The sequence below is a fragment of the Oreochromis niloticus genome, linkage group LG18, assembly GCF_001858045.2.
Source record: "Oreochromis niloticus isolate F11D_XX linkage group LG18, O_niloticus_UMD_NMBU, whole genome shotgun sequence".
Classification (NCBI taxonomy): domain Eukaryota; kingdom Metazoa; phylum Chordata; class Actinopteri; order Cichliformes; family Cichlidae; genus Oreochromis; species Oreochromis niloticus.
Genome location: NC_031982.2, coordinates 8,689,869 through 8,706,838, shown reverse-complemented (window position 1 = coordinate 8,706,838; position 16,970 = coordinate 8,689,869). Strand labels below are relative to the sequence as shown.

Here is a 16,970-nt window from a genome sequence, read left to right as displayed (position 1 = left end):
CATGCGCAGCTTCCTGTGGGGGAAATGGTGTACATTCCAGGCTTTAACCCCTCTCCCCAATGGCTCTGTGGAATAATATAGAGTCCACACAGAAACTATGGCAGAGTGGTAAAATACATTCACATGTGAAAACGCTTGGAGGCTATATAGTTTGCCTGCCCTTATATACTTCTATGTTGCCCGTAAATGTATATGTTATCCACAGGTTGTGCTGTTTAACTGTACATTTCTTTATGTGCCAGCATGTTCTCCTGAGCTGCTGAGGCACGGCGCCCAGAGGGAGACCAGAACTGATTAGTTTAATAAGCTGCAAAATGTGTTTTGTTTATGACTATGTCAGGAGTAATGCTATTGTGTACCAGCTGCCTTGTGTTATGACTACTACTAAATTACTGTTTCCAGTGTCTTAATTTGCCACGAGACTACACCCTACTGTGTGTGTGTGTGTGTGTGTGTGTGTGTGTCCGCTCTGAGCTAGGCTACATTATGGGTTATTTTTATGTATTCTATCTGGAACACAGTCCAAAACAAAACATCTCAACAATTCCTGAATGGATTCACATAGCTGCAGTACAGACCTTTTTTGTACACTTCCTAGGTTCCTCCTTAAATCCTCAAGTTACCCTACACTGCCCTCTCTCTCCCACTAATACTCGCTTCTGCAGATCTGGCAAACGGGCCGTTGCTGGTTCATGTAAAAAGTATTACTACAGCTGTGTTATTGTGACCAGAAACTCTGCATTTAAAAATCGGGCATATTTAGATGCTGATGGCTTGAATGTAACAGACGTCTGTTTTCACGTAAATGTTCAGCACTCCAACTTTGAATTACATTTATTATCTATAGAGAATGAACCCAGTTATTTATGGTGGTGATCATCACAGTGTAAAACAATGCAGGAAGCCATAAGCCATTATGATACCATTTCATCGGCTTTGCTGCAAATGAAAGTGACAACAAGTGCACTGGAGAGGCAACAAAAAGACCCCCCGTCAAGAAAGGGAACAGTTCTCCTTTCTTAAATATTGCAGATTTGTTGACTGCACATCCATGATGAAAATCTCCCATTCCAAAGGTGCACAGGCACCTCTCTGCAGCATCCAAATGTGCAGCAGAAATTGATCCTCATCAGACCAGGCAATGTTTCTCCAGTCTTCTACTGTGCATTTGTGGTGTGTGAACTGTAACCCCAGTTTCCCTTCCTTAGCTGACAGGAGTGGTGCCTGGTGTGGTCTTCTGCTGCTGTACCCCCACTGTTTCGAGGTTTGACGTGTCACATGATCATAGATGCGCTTTTGCATGCCCTGGTTGTAACAAGTGGTTATTTGACTTACTGTTGCCTTCCTATCAGCTGGAAGCAGTCTGGCCATTCTCCTGTGACCTCTGACCTCAACGAGGCATTCTTGTCCGGAGAATATTTTCTTTTTTATGGGCCATTCTCTGTAAACCCTAGATATGACTATGCAGGAAAAAATCCCAGTAGATCAGCAGTTCCTGAGATACTCAGATACCCGCCTTGTCCGGCCGACAACCACTCCACATTCAAAGTCAGTTAAATCACCTTTCTTCCCCATTCTGCTGCTCAGTTTGAACTTCAGCAGGTCGTCTTGGCCTAAACAGATTGAGTTGCTGCCATGTGATCACTTGATTGCATATTTGTATCTGAAAGCAGTCGAATGGGTTCAGCTGATAAAGTGTCCGGCGAGCGCATACAGCCTGCACCTTTTTCATTAATTATTGTACCTTTCAAAATAAAGGAGTAAGAAAAAGTGTGTCAGACTTCAGCAATTACACCATTTCATTTGGGATGCTGTGGTTACATTAGACACGCCCGGCTAAAGTATTCAAATTTTAGTGTCTCACTGCCTCTGTGTAATTAAAAAACAGAAGACGCTGTGAAAGAATACCAGCTGAATGTATTTGAGTTGTTAAAATAAGAACTTTATGCGTAACATGTGTGATGTAATCAACTCGTTTAAATCCTGAAGACATTTCACTTTTAGTTTGATCAACTGTTGGAAGTTTACAGCATGCCAAATATGGCAGCATCTTCAAACCCAAGACGCAGAGTCGCATTCTCTCTTCAACAAATGCGCACATCCACTGGCACAAGCTTGACGCTGTGTTTCTGTTTGTGACCCGGTCCTGAACCACTTCATTAAATCATCAGTGGGGCATCAAGCTGTGCTCGTATCAACAGCTGTTACTGAAGGCGACAGAGGCTGTGTGCAGAGTACATTTTTACGAGTCACCAGACCAACAAACAAAGTCCTGTTCTGTTTGTTTGTTTCTGTGTTTTCCACTTTTTTTCTTTCCTGAATGTGATTCAGAGGCTTTCTTAATCAGCAGCTCTCAGCACTGAAATCCTTTTCATGTGGTTTGGAGGGGATAAAAAAAAAGAGAAGTTGCTGCTGTGTTTTCCCACTGTGGTTTAACCCCTGTTATTTGTGAAGTAATTACTCTGTGTGACTTACAAATTCTTCCCATGAACTCTGAGCACTGTTGTGGTTGGTCTGAAGTCTTGCTTCTTTGTTGTTTGCTCCCTGCACACACAGAGACTTTAAAAGCCATCTAAGATTTTTTGCCATGCAACTCTTATTAGCGATGGTGTTTCTCGTCATGCGTGCACAATGTTCCGAGAGCTTCCTTTCAGATGTTTTTTGGTAGTTTGGACAGAAAAGAAAAACAGCATTTGTGTAGTTGTAGTTTTTTAATTAATGCAGTTAGAAGAAAAACGAGACCTGGTCTATTCTTCGACAAAGTTTGGACTTGCTGGTCCTTCAGTCAACTTTGAAGCCTGTCGTGGAGTTTGACGCCACATGATATTACTGGCAGGACTTGGTGAGGTCACTGGTCCTCTCCCTCTGACAGATGGAGGGATGCTGAGAGGAAGCGTGGCACACCCTCCGAGTGCCCTCGCTGATAAGTGACCTCATTACGGCTCCGCTGGGCATGTTTTTCTTATTCACAGAACAGAATGATGACGGCTGGCTCCTCCGGGGATCTCGGCTTTTGAGCTGTGCCAAGTTTTCTGACTTTCTGAGAGTTTTTCTCTTCTTGGCTCATGGCTCACAATTAGTTTCAAAGACAATCAATACCAGGCTGAAATACTCACATTACACAGAAACACATCGCATTATGTGATGTCCCTATACCAGCAGCTTGTGAGAACATTTAAAGACCAGGTGTTTTTAACATGTTATTAAGTAGGCTTATTTTATCCGCTCCATCACTCATGCTAATACAATACAAGCTAACGCCCCTTCGGAGAACCTCTAAGCGCTAATGTTAGCCATAATATATTGCGTCCATGCCCAGAAGCTCTTATTCTTGGCAGAATCTTGGGGTTAAGTTCTGCTGCTATAAGCAGTTTTCTGAATATGTGTCTCTTTCCTCTCTCCCCGTTTCTCTCTTTGTTCTCCTTTTACCTGCAGAATGTAAACATCAGGAGGAAGGCCAAATTTCTGCCATAACATTTCCCGTATCAGGAACCTCAGCCTAAAACACTCTGAAATATATAGACTGCTTTGAGTTAGTAATGTTAGGATTGTACAGACACTACTGCTTGTTCCTGAAGTTTTGGAGACATCTCTCTTTGTCTGTGGAAGTCACATCATGTGTGGATGGCTAGCAATGATTATGTTTTTTTGATAGTGTCTTTTATTGCTTGTGATGGGGTGCTGATGATGACCGATCTATTGATCTGAGACATTTGTCTCCAGGGATCAGACCGACTGGGCTTCCGTCTTTGAATGGTTTGAAAAGGAATCCGTTGACATGATTCGGGCATTTTACAAGAATGCCTCCTGGACACCTCGTGGGTGAGGTGTTCCATGCATGTCTTAACGGGAGGAGGCCCTAGGGTAGACCCAGGATAAGCAGGGAAGATTATATCTCTCGGCTGTCCTGGGAGCACCTTGGTGTAAGCGGGAGGAGGTGGCTGGGGAGAGAAAGTTCTGGGCTTCTTTTCTTAGGCTGCTGCCCCCGTGACCCTTGCCCTGGATAAGCTGTAGAAAATGGACGGATGGATTCTGACATCACAACAACCTCTGGGGAACTTTAGCTCGGTTCTCAGAGCATTCCTAACTATTATAATGACCTTTTGTCTGTTTAAACAGTCAAGTTCTCTCGTAAAAAAACTGGATTTCCTGACAGTAAAAGCTTTTCATTTATTTATAGTATTGATTTTATACTGGTTTCTTTTCCCACACATTGCATAATGTAAAAGAGTGATTACATAATACATGGTGCATGTAATGACATTACTCAGATAATCATTCTGTTGAAATTTGGCACTTCTGTGATGTCTTTTGGTAACTGTTTCCTCTCTAAAGCGTTGTTGTTGTTGTGGTCATGTATTAATGGAAGAGAGAAAAATGACAAGATTTCCTCCAAGTTAATGTGTGCATTAATGTGTGCACAAATATGGGACTTTGCAGGAGTCCTAGATTTTCTTTCCAAATTTTAACTCGCCAGTTCTCCAAGATTTTTTTTTTTTTTTAGATGTATCTGTCCTAAATTTCAGATCCTGATTCATGTTGATGGTAAGGAAAAGCAGATTTCAGAAAAAGGTTCTGAAAGTGTGTTGTGGGACCAGTATTTGATATATGATGCTAACATTTCACAGCATTCAGATTCTTCGAGGGATGATCCGTTTCAAATTTGATAACATGATTATGAGGTGGACTTTGCAGTTTTAGCTACCCTAACAACTACAACACTAATAGAAGGTATGGTGAAAACTTACAGACGATTGTAAGTTTCATTTAGTGGGAATTTTACTTTACTTTTACTGCTTTCTATCAAGCCAAATATATTGACCTCCATAAAATCTCAATACCCAAGCAACATGTTACTCAAAGCCATTAGTCACAGAAAACCTGCCTCTACGTACCCCAGAAACATATTCCATCCCAGCCCCAACTCCTCAAACTGATTTCCCAGTCCCAGATCCCAAGGCCATGTACTCCCTCTTATTTCTTTCTCCGCTGAAGAATTTGAACAAATTACCTCCATATGTGTCTGAAGGAGTCCCATGGGAGGAGGGCCAAGAAGAATATAGTGCTGACAGAACACAAACACTGACTTCATCAAACATTGCAAGCATGCTCTGATGCTCACCATATGCTCACCTGGCACTAGCAGGCATTTGCTGACAGCACAGCAGCATCTCACCAGTGAGGTTCTTTATCTTCTTCTGCCACATGTTCAGTATCTGAGGAGCGGAGGCGCGCGGAGGCTGGTCATGGTAGCTGCTATCACCGCTGAGGCAAAACATCACCGCACGGAGGAGGGTCTGTGTTTACACAAGCCTTCGAATGATAAGTTAACAGTGAGATAGCAAAGATTGAAAATGTCAATCAAATTTCAATATTGCTCGCGTACGTTAACAAAGCGCTCTCTGTGGAGCCTCAAAGAAGCAGAGAGGAAGACAGAGTATACGTTTCCCTGTGTGACTGACTTTACACCTCAGGTACTGCACTCAATCTCACTGAAACCTGTATTTCCACTGGCACCTGGCCAGAGGCTTTTGACCTTGTTCACTTTCGTTCTCATGCCACTTGCCGGTGACCTTTCAGGCAATGAAAAGCATGCCTCTGGAGAAATATCGCTTACAGAAAGCCTTCACTGGTTTTAAAGAGAAAAATCACCTAATTAAGCGCAGCAGTAATTCATACAATCATCAATGTGTCTGGAGCTACGGTCCTCCCTCTGCGCTGACCTCCACCATTAGGAATGTGTGATTCAGCAGGGGAGAGAAAAGTGGACTGCTCCTATCTACTGAGCGGCAAGCTGTGCTGTAACAGAGCTACGGGCGGAGCAGAGGGACTCCATCAGCGGGCTCTGCCTCCTCCCAGGCGTCTTTAACAGCACAACATGCACAGATAGATTGAGGGGGAGGATCTTTAAGGATTTGGCAATAACAGCCTTTCTGAGTACCAAAAGTGCTATTGCACTGAAGGTTGTTTTATTGTGTAGTATTCCATTTGGACCCTCTGCTCAGCTGTTCGACTTGTTATTTGATGGTGATTAGAGATCCTTAGTAGAAATCCAACAACACTGAGTGCTGGTTTAGCTCAGTGGGCGAGCAGGCGACCATGTGCCAGGTTTGAGTCTGATCTGCATGCCTTCCCATTTCTCTCGCCGTGATTTCCTGTCTATCTTCACTGTTTCTATCCAATAAAGGCAACAAAAAAAAAAAAAAAAATAGAAATCCAGCAACACATTCCACATTAGGCTGAACAGTTATATAAAGTACCTTACTGCTGTTCTGCTGGACAACACTCACAAGAAAGCTCTGATTACTAAAGTCACCCCGTGGTAGGCCAGCAGGTTGGAATCAGTGACTCTGAGCACACTGGAATTTTGTTTTGTTTGCTCTGATCATCTAAACCTAGCATCAGCGTCTTTTTACTGGAGGAGGTAGACAAAATTCTGACAAAGCAACATGTGAGTGAAGTCATGCAGCTGACTCACATCTGGGAAAAGAGATGGAAGGTGATGACTTAAGCCTTGGAAATGAAAGTAGCTGCCAAAACATGCGATAGCCTCAGTCTGTTCTCGTAACCAGCGCTTATCAGTGACAATGGGTCAAACGTGTGATGTGAAAGTGGTCACCTTCAGTGGAAAACCCACAGGAGATCGTGTCCATCAGCTAAATGGTGTGATTTTCTTAATCTGATTATTTTGGTTTTAAAACTCACAACTTTACACTTCACTGTCCTCGGTTCACCCTCCCTGCTCTCGTTGGCTCTGTTTGCAGCTCTTGAAACCTAATGCACTCTACAGGCAAACCTTAGCAGCTCAAAAGCCAGACGTTGCCCTCGGCACTCGACGAAGAGTAAAACAGAGCAAAAAGGAGAGAATATAGGACATCGTTTACAGACAGCTCCAAATCAATGACAATGTCGGCATTCCCACGAGTGGCCAAAAAAATCAATAAATGCAGTTAGAAAGAAATAATAATACAAGAGGTGGGGATATTGATAGTTTTTCTGAAATGAGATGCTATATGTATTGATCAACTGGCGGTAGCTATATTGATTAAGTTGTTCATCAATATTTCTGTTGTTGTACATCTATTAGTGTAGCCTCCTTTAGTCTATATACATGCATGTAATCTTGTTTATTGCTTATTTAATTAAGCTAGTAATAAAATAAGTATACATATGGGTTAGCGCTTTGGTAATCTTCTGTGGACAGTATATTAATAAGTCTGGTGACTTGATGTCTATAATGATGGATTTACTGCATTATATTCTTTAGAACAACACCTACAGAATCACTTTGTCTACACAGCCTGTAAATTAAAGTATAATTGTGGAGCTGTTTAATGAAACCAATACCAATAATAGCAAGTAACTAAAGGTAAAATGGAAGAATTGTGTTTTATAGTCTAGTAAGTTCTATTGTTTCCGTTCACCAGCTGAGGCAGGGTAGTTGGATTTGGTACTGTGGGATCCTGGCTTGGATTAAACAGTAACACTTGCGGAACGAGCCGTTTTATCTGACGTATTCAATTCAATTCAATTTTCAGGGCTCTAGACTAACTTTTTGCCATGGGCGCACTGGTGCGCCTAACTTTTTTAAGTTAGGCGCACTGGCACAAAAGTTAGGCGCACTCAAACTGCTTAACACCGCAGTTTTACATGTGCACTTTTTGGGGGGGGAACTGCTGTCCATACAGACAATATTCATTTCTAAATTATTAACTAACAAACTTGTGCTTAAATTGCTTTGTCAATATTGTAGAAAATGTTAAACTTAATCATCATCTTGGCTCCTCTGACGACCTGTTTGCTGCTGCCTGCTGCTGAAAGGCAGTGGGGAGAGGGGACACTTGGGCAGTGCATTTATTGCAGCATATAATGTGTTTTCTGGATACACTGCTGTTTTTTCAGCATTCAAAGATTGATGGCACCGTGTCAGAGCTGGCTATGAATTTCAGACTGATCAGTCCTTAACTTAACACAAAAGTTATCAATAGTTCTTTTCATCGTTTCTTATTACCCACAGCTACATCCACTTCTGTCAGGCCTAGGCTGCTCACTAGGGCTGGGTATCATCACTGATTTCTATAATCCATTCGATTCCGGTTCTCAAAGTCCTGATTCGATTCAATTTAGCCTCAGACAGTCAGAAATATTATAATTCTGATCATTTATCAGTACTGATACACATGAGACTTCATCAGAATTGTGAACATCACAGCAGATGCCTTTGTGTCAAAGTAACTGAGAATAAAACACAGAAAAACATGAAGGAGATTTTCCTGGTCTGGCTTTTTATAGCAGATAACCTTAAAAATATTCTGCAATTTTGCATAATTTTAAGAAGTTTAAATTTCTTCAGTATTGAACAGCAGAAATTAGGCTTTCTTGTCCGAGGACATTTAAGTGAAAAAAAGAAAAAGAAAAGAAAAAGACAGCGGCCGACAGCGCTGTAAACAACGGTAGACTGGTGGGTAATAAGCGAATGAGTAATGCAGAAAACAGAGATTTGAGACGGGAAACTGTTCTTGAAGTACAGAGAGAGAGAAAGAGAGAAAGGGAGAGAGAGCTGTGCATGAAGTGTGATTTTTATCATGGTGGAAGCAAAACAGCAAAAGTCAGAGGGAATTCATGACGACATTGATTAAATGTGAAGCGTAGTTTGCTGCTTCTTTTGCTGCTGGCTCGGCGAATTTTGGTTGGAGAGAGACAAAACCTGCAGCTCAGAATCAGCGCAAAAAGACGTAAACACAGCGCGGACGTACCCGACGCATCAGAATCGGTGAGCCCCGACGGCGTGTCCGTCTACGTGCTGTCGGGTGAGAAAGCCGAGAAAGAGAAAGCTGATTCTGATGTGTCGGGTCCGCTCTGTGTTTACGTCTTTGTGTGGAGTCCGTGTACCTGCTCTCGTTTGCTGTTTGGTGGTTGTTGAAATAGTTTTGTGAGCTTTAATCTGAGAATCTGGCGTTTCTGGCAAAACACAGTTATATTTAAAAGTCAATTCAGGATTTAATGAATCGATATCGCTTTATTCAAGCTACTCACCTCTCTCTTCCACCTGCACTTTCAACTGGACCACGGCCAATCAGAGAGGTCCCGCCCCTGACTATCTCTGATTGGTTTAGTCCACGATAGGGGCATAATGTGTGTCTGTTGTTGACCACACGGAGAGTTGCAGAGATTTTTTTTTGTTTTTTTTTTTTTGTTACCCGAACAGTTGGTCGCACCAGTGCAACCAAATATTTTTTTTAGTCGCACCATTAAAAAATTTGGTCACATTTGCAACCAAATTGGTCGCACTCTAGAGCCCTGATTTTATTTATATAGCGCCAAATCACAACAACAGTCGCCTCAAGGCGCTCTATATTGCACAGTAGATCATACAATAATAGATACAGAGAAAAACCCAACAATCATATGACCCCCTATGAGCAAGCACTTTGGCGACAGTGGGAAGGAAAAACTCCCTTTTAACAGGAAGAAACCTCCGGCAGAACCAGGCTCAGGGAGGGGCGGGGCCATCTGCTGCGACCGGTTGGGGTGAGAGAAGGAAAACAGGATAAAGACATGCTGTGGAAGAGAGACAGAGATTAATAACAGATATGATTCAATGCAGAGAGGTCTATTAACACATAGTGAGTGAGAAAGGTGACTGGAAAGGAAAAACTCAATGCATCATGGGAATCCCCGGCAGCCTACGTCTATTGCAGCATAACTAAGGGAGGATTCAGGGTCACCTGGTCCAGCCCTAACTATATGCTTTAGCAAAAAGGAAAGTTTTAAGCCTAATCTTAAAAGTCCAGATAGTGTCTGTCTCCCGGATCCAAACTGGAAGCTGGTTCCACAGAAGAGGGGCCTGAAAACTGAAGGCTCTGCCTCCCATTCTACTTTTAAATACTCTAGGAACAACAAGTAAGCCTGCAGAGCGAGAGCGAACTGCTCTAATAGGGTGATATGGTACTACAAGGTCATTAAGATAAGATGGGGCCTGATTATTTAAGACCTTGTATGTGAGGAGCAGGATTTTGAATTCAATTCTGGATTTAACAGGAAGCCAATGAAGGGAAGCCAAAACAGGAGAAATCTGCTCTCTCTTTCTAGTCCCTGTCAGGACTCTTGCTGCAGCATTTTGGATTAACTGAAGGCTTTTCAGGGAGTTTTTACGACATCCTGATAATAAAGAATTACAGTAGTCCAGCCTGGAAGTAATGAATGCATGAACTAGTTTTTCAGCATCACTCTGAGACAGGATATTTCTAATTTTAGAGATGTTGCACAAATGGAAGAAAGCAGTCTTACATATTTGTTTAATATGTGCGTTGAAGGACATGTCCTGGTCAAAAATGACTCCAAGGTTCCTCACAGTGTTACTGGAGGCCAAGGTAATGCCATCCAGAGTAAGAATCTGGTTAGATACCATATTTCTAAGATTTTCAGGGCCGAGTAAAATTACCTCAGTTTTATCTGAATTAAGAAGCTAACCCTACCCCTAATACTTATAAATAAAGTATTCCTAAAAGAGTTCAGCATCCACCATTAAGTATACATCGCTAAATCGAATGAAAATAGCAGAAATGTAGAAGTAAATGTCCAATTTCTATTATGAATTAGCTCATATGTCAGCAGATACAGCAGTATTTGCAAGTAAAAAGTAAGTGCAATTTTGAGATTTCATTAGTGCAGCATCCATTTCAAGAGAAACATGCCAAAGTGCTTCACAACAAAATGCTAGAACATAGAAAAAGTTAACCAAGGGCAAGTCTAAATGTTAAAGGGTCTAATGCTGGACTTCATTGGACTGTGTTGGTTTTAGCACAGTGTACCCAGTAAACTGTACTGCTGAACATTTATCAAAAGTAGTATCAGAAGGGACATCAAAAACAAAATATCTAAAATTCTTTCATGTGTTGGAACTCGCATCAATTCCCAGAGGTTTAAATGTTTTCTTGGGAAGGAAAATCTTTCCTCTGTGCACCGGATTCTCCAGCTCCTCCTTACTCCAGGCAGTAGAGATCCCTGAGTGATGCCTGGCCTTTCTCCGGAGCTCTGGGAGGAAAATCCTGTTTAATGTCTCCACAATAACATTCCCTGGGGTTATTTATTCAGGAATGTTAATGTGCTTAGAATCTACTAGCCAGTATGGCCTCTGACACAGGCTCCTCTGGGTTTTCCTATCAAGCATTCAATCAGGCGCAGCACTAGCTCTTTGGTGCCGCTGCCATCTGTTTAAACAACAAAGATTGATGCAGCAGGAATCTATTGATGACCCTGCAGTCAGACAGTGCGGCCTATCAGTGTGTGCACAAGCCTGCCCGGATGCTCATCCACGCAGTGTGCGCTTCTGCCTGTGCTTTGCTTCAGTCTGACATTGTGACGTGCAGCAGGAAACAGAAGCAGTTTAATGTTTGCGAGGCCTTCTATAACAAAAAAATTCATGGACTACTTAGCATGCCTGTCATGCATTGTAAATGCTGCGTCCTCTTCCAGGATTTGTGCTTTATGTCATGGTTTGACTGAGCACAACGCCATTACAGGATGTAAATGGGCCTCTCTTTACATGTGAGATTCATTACTTTTCCACATTCATTTAATCTCTCTGTAGGTCCCTAAGTGGAAACAGATGCACAGAGCAGCGTGATTGCTTAACTAAAAATTCACACACTGCAGGAGTTATTAACTAACAGTTCCCCTCTTTACACTGCACCTTTACTTTACAGTGTTTAGGCTTACTGTGAAATCCATAGAATAAATGTTTTCAAACACATACTTACTTGAATTCTTTCGACATCAATGAGAAGATCAATAACGCTTTCATATCTGCTATAAGGCGCCTCCAGCAGTGAGGCAAAATATCAATGATGCCATATAACTGATCATCAATATAGGCTAATGTTGTTATTTATTTTTTTTTAAAAATGTAGTTGCACAAAACAAACACCACATCAATTTGATTTACCGGCGTGGGGGCGGTTTTAAAATCAGTGAGACTAAAGACAATGAGGGTTTACACACTTGCAGTCAAGAAGAAGGTGGGGAAAAGCTAATCATAGAGCTAATAAATCAAAAATAAAGCATTATGAAAATTGAATTTTTATGATATACAGTAGTAGGCACATTTTTTGAGCCACCCCAAATTTCTTTATATATGCTAGGAAAATAGGAAGTAGGTGCAGAAGTTTTTGAATCAAGTAAAAATTTACATTTAAATATACTGTAAAGAGAAAAACAAGATGGATTCATCACTCCATCAGACGCATCACCACGGATCTTCTGTAATTTGGTGTAACCTTCAAGAAGAAAGCACCATCAGGTATTTTCAACAATGTATTATGGTGGATCAAAATCTGATGGCACTTTTTTAATCAGTTTTCACAAGATGCCCAACACCGCTGGCTGAAATGCAGCCCAAACCATGACACAGCCTCCACCGTGTTTTACAGATGGCTGTAGACACTCACTGTTGTACGTCTCTCCTGACCTCCTCCATATGCATTTACAATGATTTGAAAAAGTGGTGTTTGCATTTATCACTCTGTAAGACCTGCCGTTGTTAACTTTAGTCCAGGGTTGGTGTAATTTAGCATACCTCAGCATTTTCTCCTCGCTTTCCTTTTGTAAAAATGGCTTCTTGACAGCAGCCACTGAGACTTTCTGAAGAGGCTTTGGCAAACTGTAGATGATCAACTGGAAAGTCAGATGCATCTCTCAGGTCCTGTGTCAGGTCTTTGCTTTCAGATACTGTTAATATGATGTAGACTTTTATTTTAATTCCTGCTAATCATCTTTTTCCTCCACTTGTTTAGTTTCCTTACATTATTATGCCTGTCAAATGGTTTATATTGAGTTTAAAAATGAGAACAAATGATGTGTTTTTTTCCACAGGCCTCCAAATTATGGAGGCCTGTTGGAGGCCTGGTCATGGCAGATGGCCCCGCCCCTCCCTGAGCCTGGTTCTGCCAGAGGTTTCTTCCTGTGAAAAGGGAGTTTTTCCTTCCCACTGTCACCAAAGTGCTTGCTCATAGGGGGTCATGTGATTGTTGGGTTTTTCTCTCTCTATGTATTATTGCAGGGTCTACCTTACAATATAAAGCGCCTTGAGCCAACTGTTATAATTTGGCGCTGTATAAATAAAATTGAATTGAACGGAATTGAAAATTATGCATTAAGACTTTTGTACAGCACACCTACATTATCAAGGGGCCATTTTCTTCTCCCTCACCTACACAGACATCATCACAGAATCATTGTTGTTTCTTTGTTTTCACCAAAGCTCACCAGATAAAGTCCCAACCTCTGTGCTAAGCCAAACAAGAAGAAGCATATGTGCACATGTAAGAGTGGCATTAATCTTCTCATTTAAATTCAAAACTGAGGGAAATATTAATGTTTTTTCCCCCAATTGTTGAACTTTTCCTCCCCTGTTTCCTAGTCTTGTTGTGCTGTAGGAATCCAGGGATCCTCGTCCTCAGTGATTGGCTTTGTTTGCATGTGACTGCCTTCCACAGACCACGTGAAGCAGCAGGATTTCCTGGCTCGCTCGCCTCATTTGTAATGCTGTTTTTCTGACCCTCGACTCAAACATGTTTGCCCTAGTTCATGCTCATTATTTGTGGATTTGGGCTCTAAGGATGTTAATATATCTATCTTTTTTTCTTTCTTTCTTTTAATGATCAGGGTGACTCTCTGCAGTCCAGTGAATGTGGTTTTAATTCTGCTCTTCACATGTTTCAGGTGTTTGAGGAAAAAAAAGTAGGGTAACTCCCGTAACAAACCTCCTGTCCTCTTTATGATCCTCAGTAAATCACGTTTAATTGTAATGGCAGAAGCAGTAAAATCGTATCTGCTCGTAATGTTCCCCTTTCAATGATATCCACATTTTGACCATTTTTTAATGTTTACACAACTTTATAATTTCCCCAAAACTGGAAGTCAGAGGCCCTGACTCATAAAAAAAACAACATAATTCCTTCGGTGCGCAACTTTTTTATGATTAACCACTGCCTCATGTAACGCTGACTTTAGGGTGACCCACACATTTCCTGGAAGAGGTGGGTAGTAATTTATGCCCCCGTACACCAAGTGAAACCTGATTTTTATTCACTCCTCACTTCAGCTTCATGCTTTTTTTCCAGTCCAGGAAGCTGCAGAATGCTGTGTCACATTTGACAAATTTACCATCAGTGTTAATGCTTCTCTCTGATGAAGTCACTGAAACGTGCTCGCAGCAGTCGAGCACCTTTGTCAACAAACTTGGACATTTAATGGCCGAGCTTTCCTATAAAGTTACAACAACCACATTCTCCTGGTATACACGATGACCTCACGGTGTTGACTTAGGCTTAGTTTTCAGGATTTGACAGGCGAAACTTGATCCGTAGTCTTAAGAAAACAAAACTAGTGATTGTAAATCCCTGAAGTGCAAAGATATGACTTGATTGTTCAGACCAGAATGTGTCACCCTTTTACGGAGAGCTTGGAAATGTTGAATACATGCTGCCATCTGCAGGCCATTTCAGAAAATCTAGTTTACATTTGAGCTTCAGCTGAAGCTCTGTTACCAAGGTCAAAAGAAGGTCTTATTTATAGTTCTTATTATTCTCACTGAATTAAAGTGTTTAGCTGATGCACATTGTAAAAATACAGCAACTAAGTGGTTTAGAAGGTGAGAAGAGGTCATAACTTTTTGCTTTAGTAATGCTCAAAGATGGCACAAACCATTCTACAGGAATTTTAATCTTTGATATAAACCTTGCACTCATGGTTAATGCCAGATGTTAATTTTGTAATTTTGATGTAGGTTAAACAACATCTTTTTTTTAAGACAACATGTACAGGGAAAAAAATGTGTGCATTTATCTTATTAGCCCTGTGGCAGGCTGGATAAGCAGAAGAGGATGGATGGATTTATCTGTGCAAAAGTTCATCTGTCAGGGAAGATTATGTAGTGCAACTAAAAGCAAAAACAAAATAGCCTTAAATTCTTACATTTATGCTTTGTGTTTCTAAAAATAAATTAACAACAATGACAGCAACACATTTCTTTCTACAAAAAGTCTTGATCCAGCCCTCATGACTTTTTATTTTCCTTCTAAGCAGCAACACTTTCCTGTTATTTTTAAAGGTTTCAGTCATTTTCAGTCCAGTCCTTATACCTGACTTCTTATACATATGTCTTATGTGCTTTTTGCTTCTTTGTTTGTTTGTTTGTTAGCCACTTAACACTGACCTATGAGTAATTCAAGCATAAATAACTCATTATAATCATTAGATTCCCATCCCCCATGTAATACCATCTGGATAGCATCTGATTGGAAATGGCTTCACAAACACACAGTGACACACACTGTTAGTCATGCAGTAGATTGGCCTCCCCAGAGCCCAGAGCTCAACATTACTGAAATTTACAGTAATTTGCTGTAATTTCTATTTACAGTACAGTTACTGTAAATCTCATCTACAGTAATTTGCAGTAATGTGGAATCATCCTGAAAACATCAAAAGAAGAGCTGCGAATGTCCTTCAAGAAATCTGGAGAAAAATTACAAGGAAGCCTGACTAAGAGAATTCTGTCTGTGTTGGAGAATAAAGGTGGTCATACCAAATATTAACTTTCGGACTCCTTAGAAATGTGCTTAACCTGTTTTTATATGAATGGGGGTTTTTTTTGTTGTTGAGTTCTATTTTTTGAAGTTTCAATAAATTGTTGCATCTTTTCTTGATTTTCCTCACAAAACGTTAAGAAATAAGAGTTGGCTCAAGACTTTTGCACACCAGAATACCTACATGTTAAAAACACAGTTCTGATATTGAATTTGATCCATTTATACAATTTCTATGAGGGCAGTAACAACAGCAACTACTGTGACTCCTATATAAAGTTTACCTGAAATGGTCACTATAACAACAGCATCGTCCTGGTGGCCGCTGAGCAGCTCCAGTAAAACCAGTCGATGTTTTCTGTTCCACTGCTGAGATTTAAATGTAAAGGTGAGTGAAATTTACGAGCCTCTAAACCGAGGGAGGTAAAGCTAAAGGGCAGAAGAAATTCATCCTTTAAACCATGCATGAGATCATGACTCATTCTTTAACATAAACACTGCGCTCCCAGCTCATGCACAGACATGAACATTCGTTGTTTGGATTTGGTGGACACTTTTCGATACTTATTTTCAAATGAAGATCTCCAAAAGTTTTGAACTGCTGCTACTGTTTTGTATGTATGTTTGTGTATTTTGTTAAATTTCAGCACCATCATTGCATCATTACCTTGATTATATCACACATGAAACCTTCTGAAGTCTTGGATCTTGTTCAATATGAGGTATTGGCAGTCCCTCGCAGGCCTGTGATAGGTCCAGGTCAAGTTTTATGAAGCATCACTAACATGTTTTCTGCACTTTGCTTCACATCTTTAGTTAGGGAGATACTGTATCATCATTGCATATTAAACAGGTATTAAACAATGCATTTTCTGCACAGAAACGGGTCTTAGATGCAAAAAAGCAACAAGCATATAACCATCGGTCCAGTTTTAAAGAGGCATGAATATGGGGCAAAATGACAGGCAAACAAAAATAAGTCAACTATTTTAGCAGCTGGCAGATGTCAGCTTCCTCCCTGCTTGTTTGACCCATCTATGAGTCTAAAAAAGTAGGTTGTGATTCTTTCCACTTGGGGCTTTGCAAATCTTGAGCACTTAAAGAGCCCGTACAAAGGTTTGGGGGTTTTGTTTTTGTTTTTTTAATTGCATGAAATCTATTTGAGCAAAACACTTATGACAGCAATGATGATGAACAAGATCAACATTACTCCAACAACACACTCAAAACAAACAAGTTCATACTAGCAGAAACACAACAACATGCTCAGTGGAAAAAAAAATGGTAAGCAACACTAAGCTTTGCATTCACTAGCATTCCATTAACAGCCCGATGAAGTACAGCTGTGGGCGATCCGATTTTCAGAGTGGATGGTGTTGC

General features: G+C 40.9%; 1 long non-coding RNA gene across 1 annotated transcript; it reads right to left on the bottom strand.

Annotated features, from left to right (window-relative positions):
- Nucleotides 1-2,706: 2,706 nt before the first annotated feature.
- On the bottom strand, nucleotides 2,707-9,072 carry LOC109195421 (uncharacterized). Its single transcript, XR_002057038.2, has 3 exons — nucleotides 9,037-9,072; nucleotides 5,134-5,313; nucleotides 2,707-4,008 (listed from the first exon to the last, which is right to left on the bottom strand). It is a non-coding gene; the product is annotated as an uncharacterized LOC109195421 (long non-coding RNA).
- Between the last annotated feature and the right edge of the window lie 7,898 nt (nucleotides 9,073-16,970).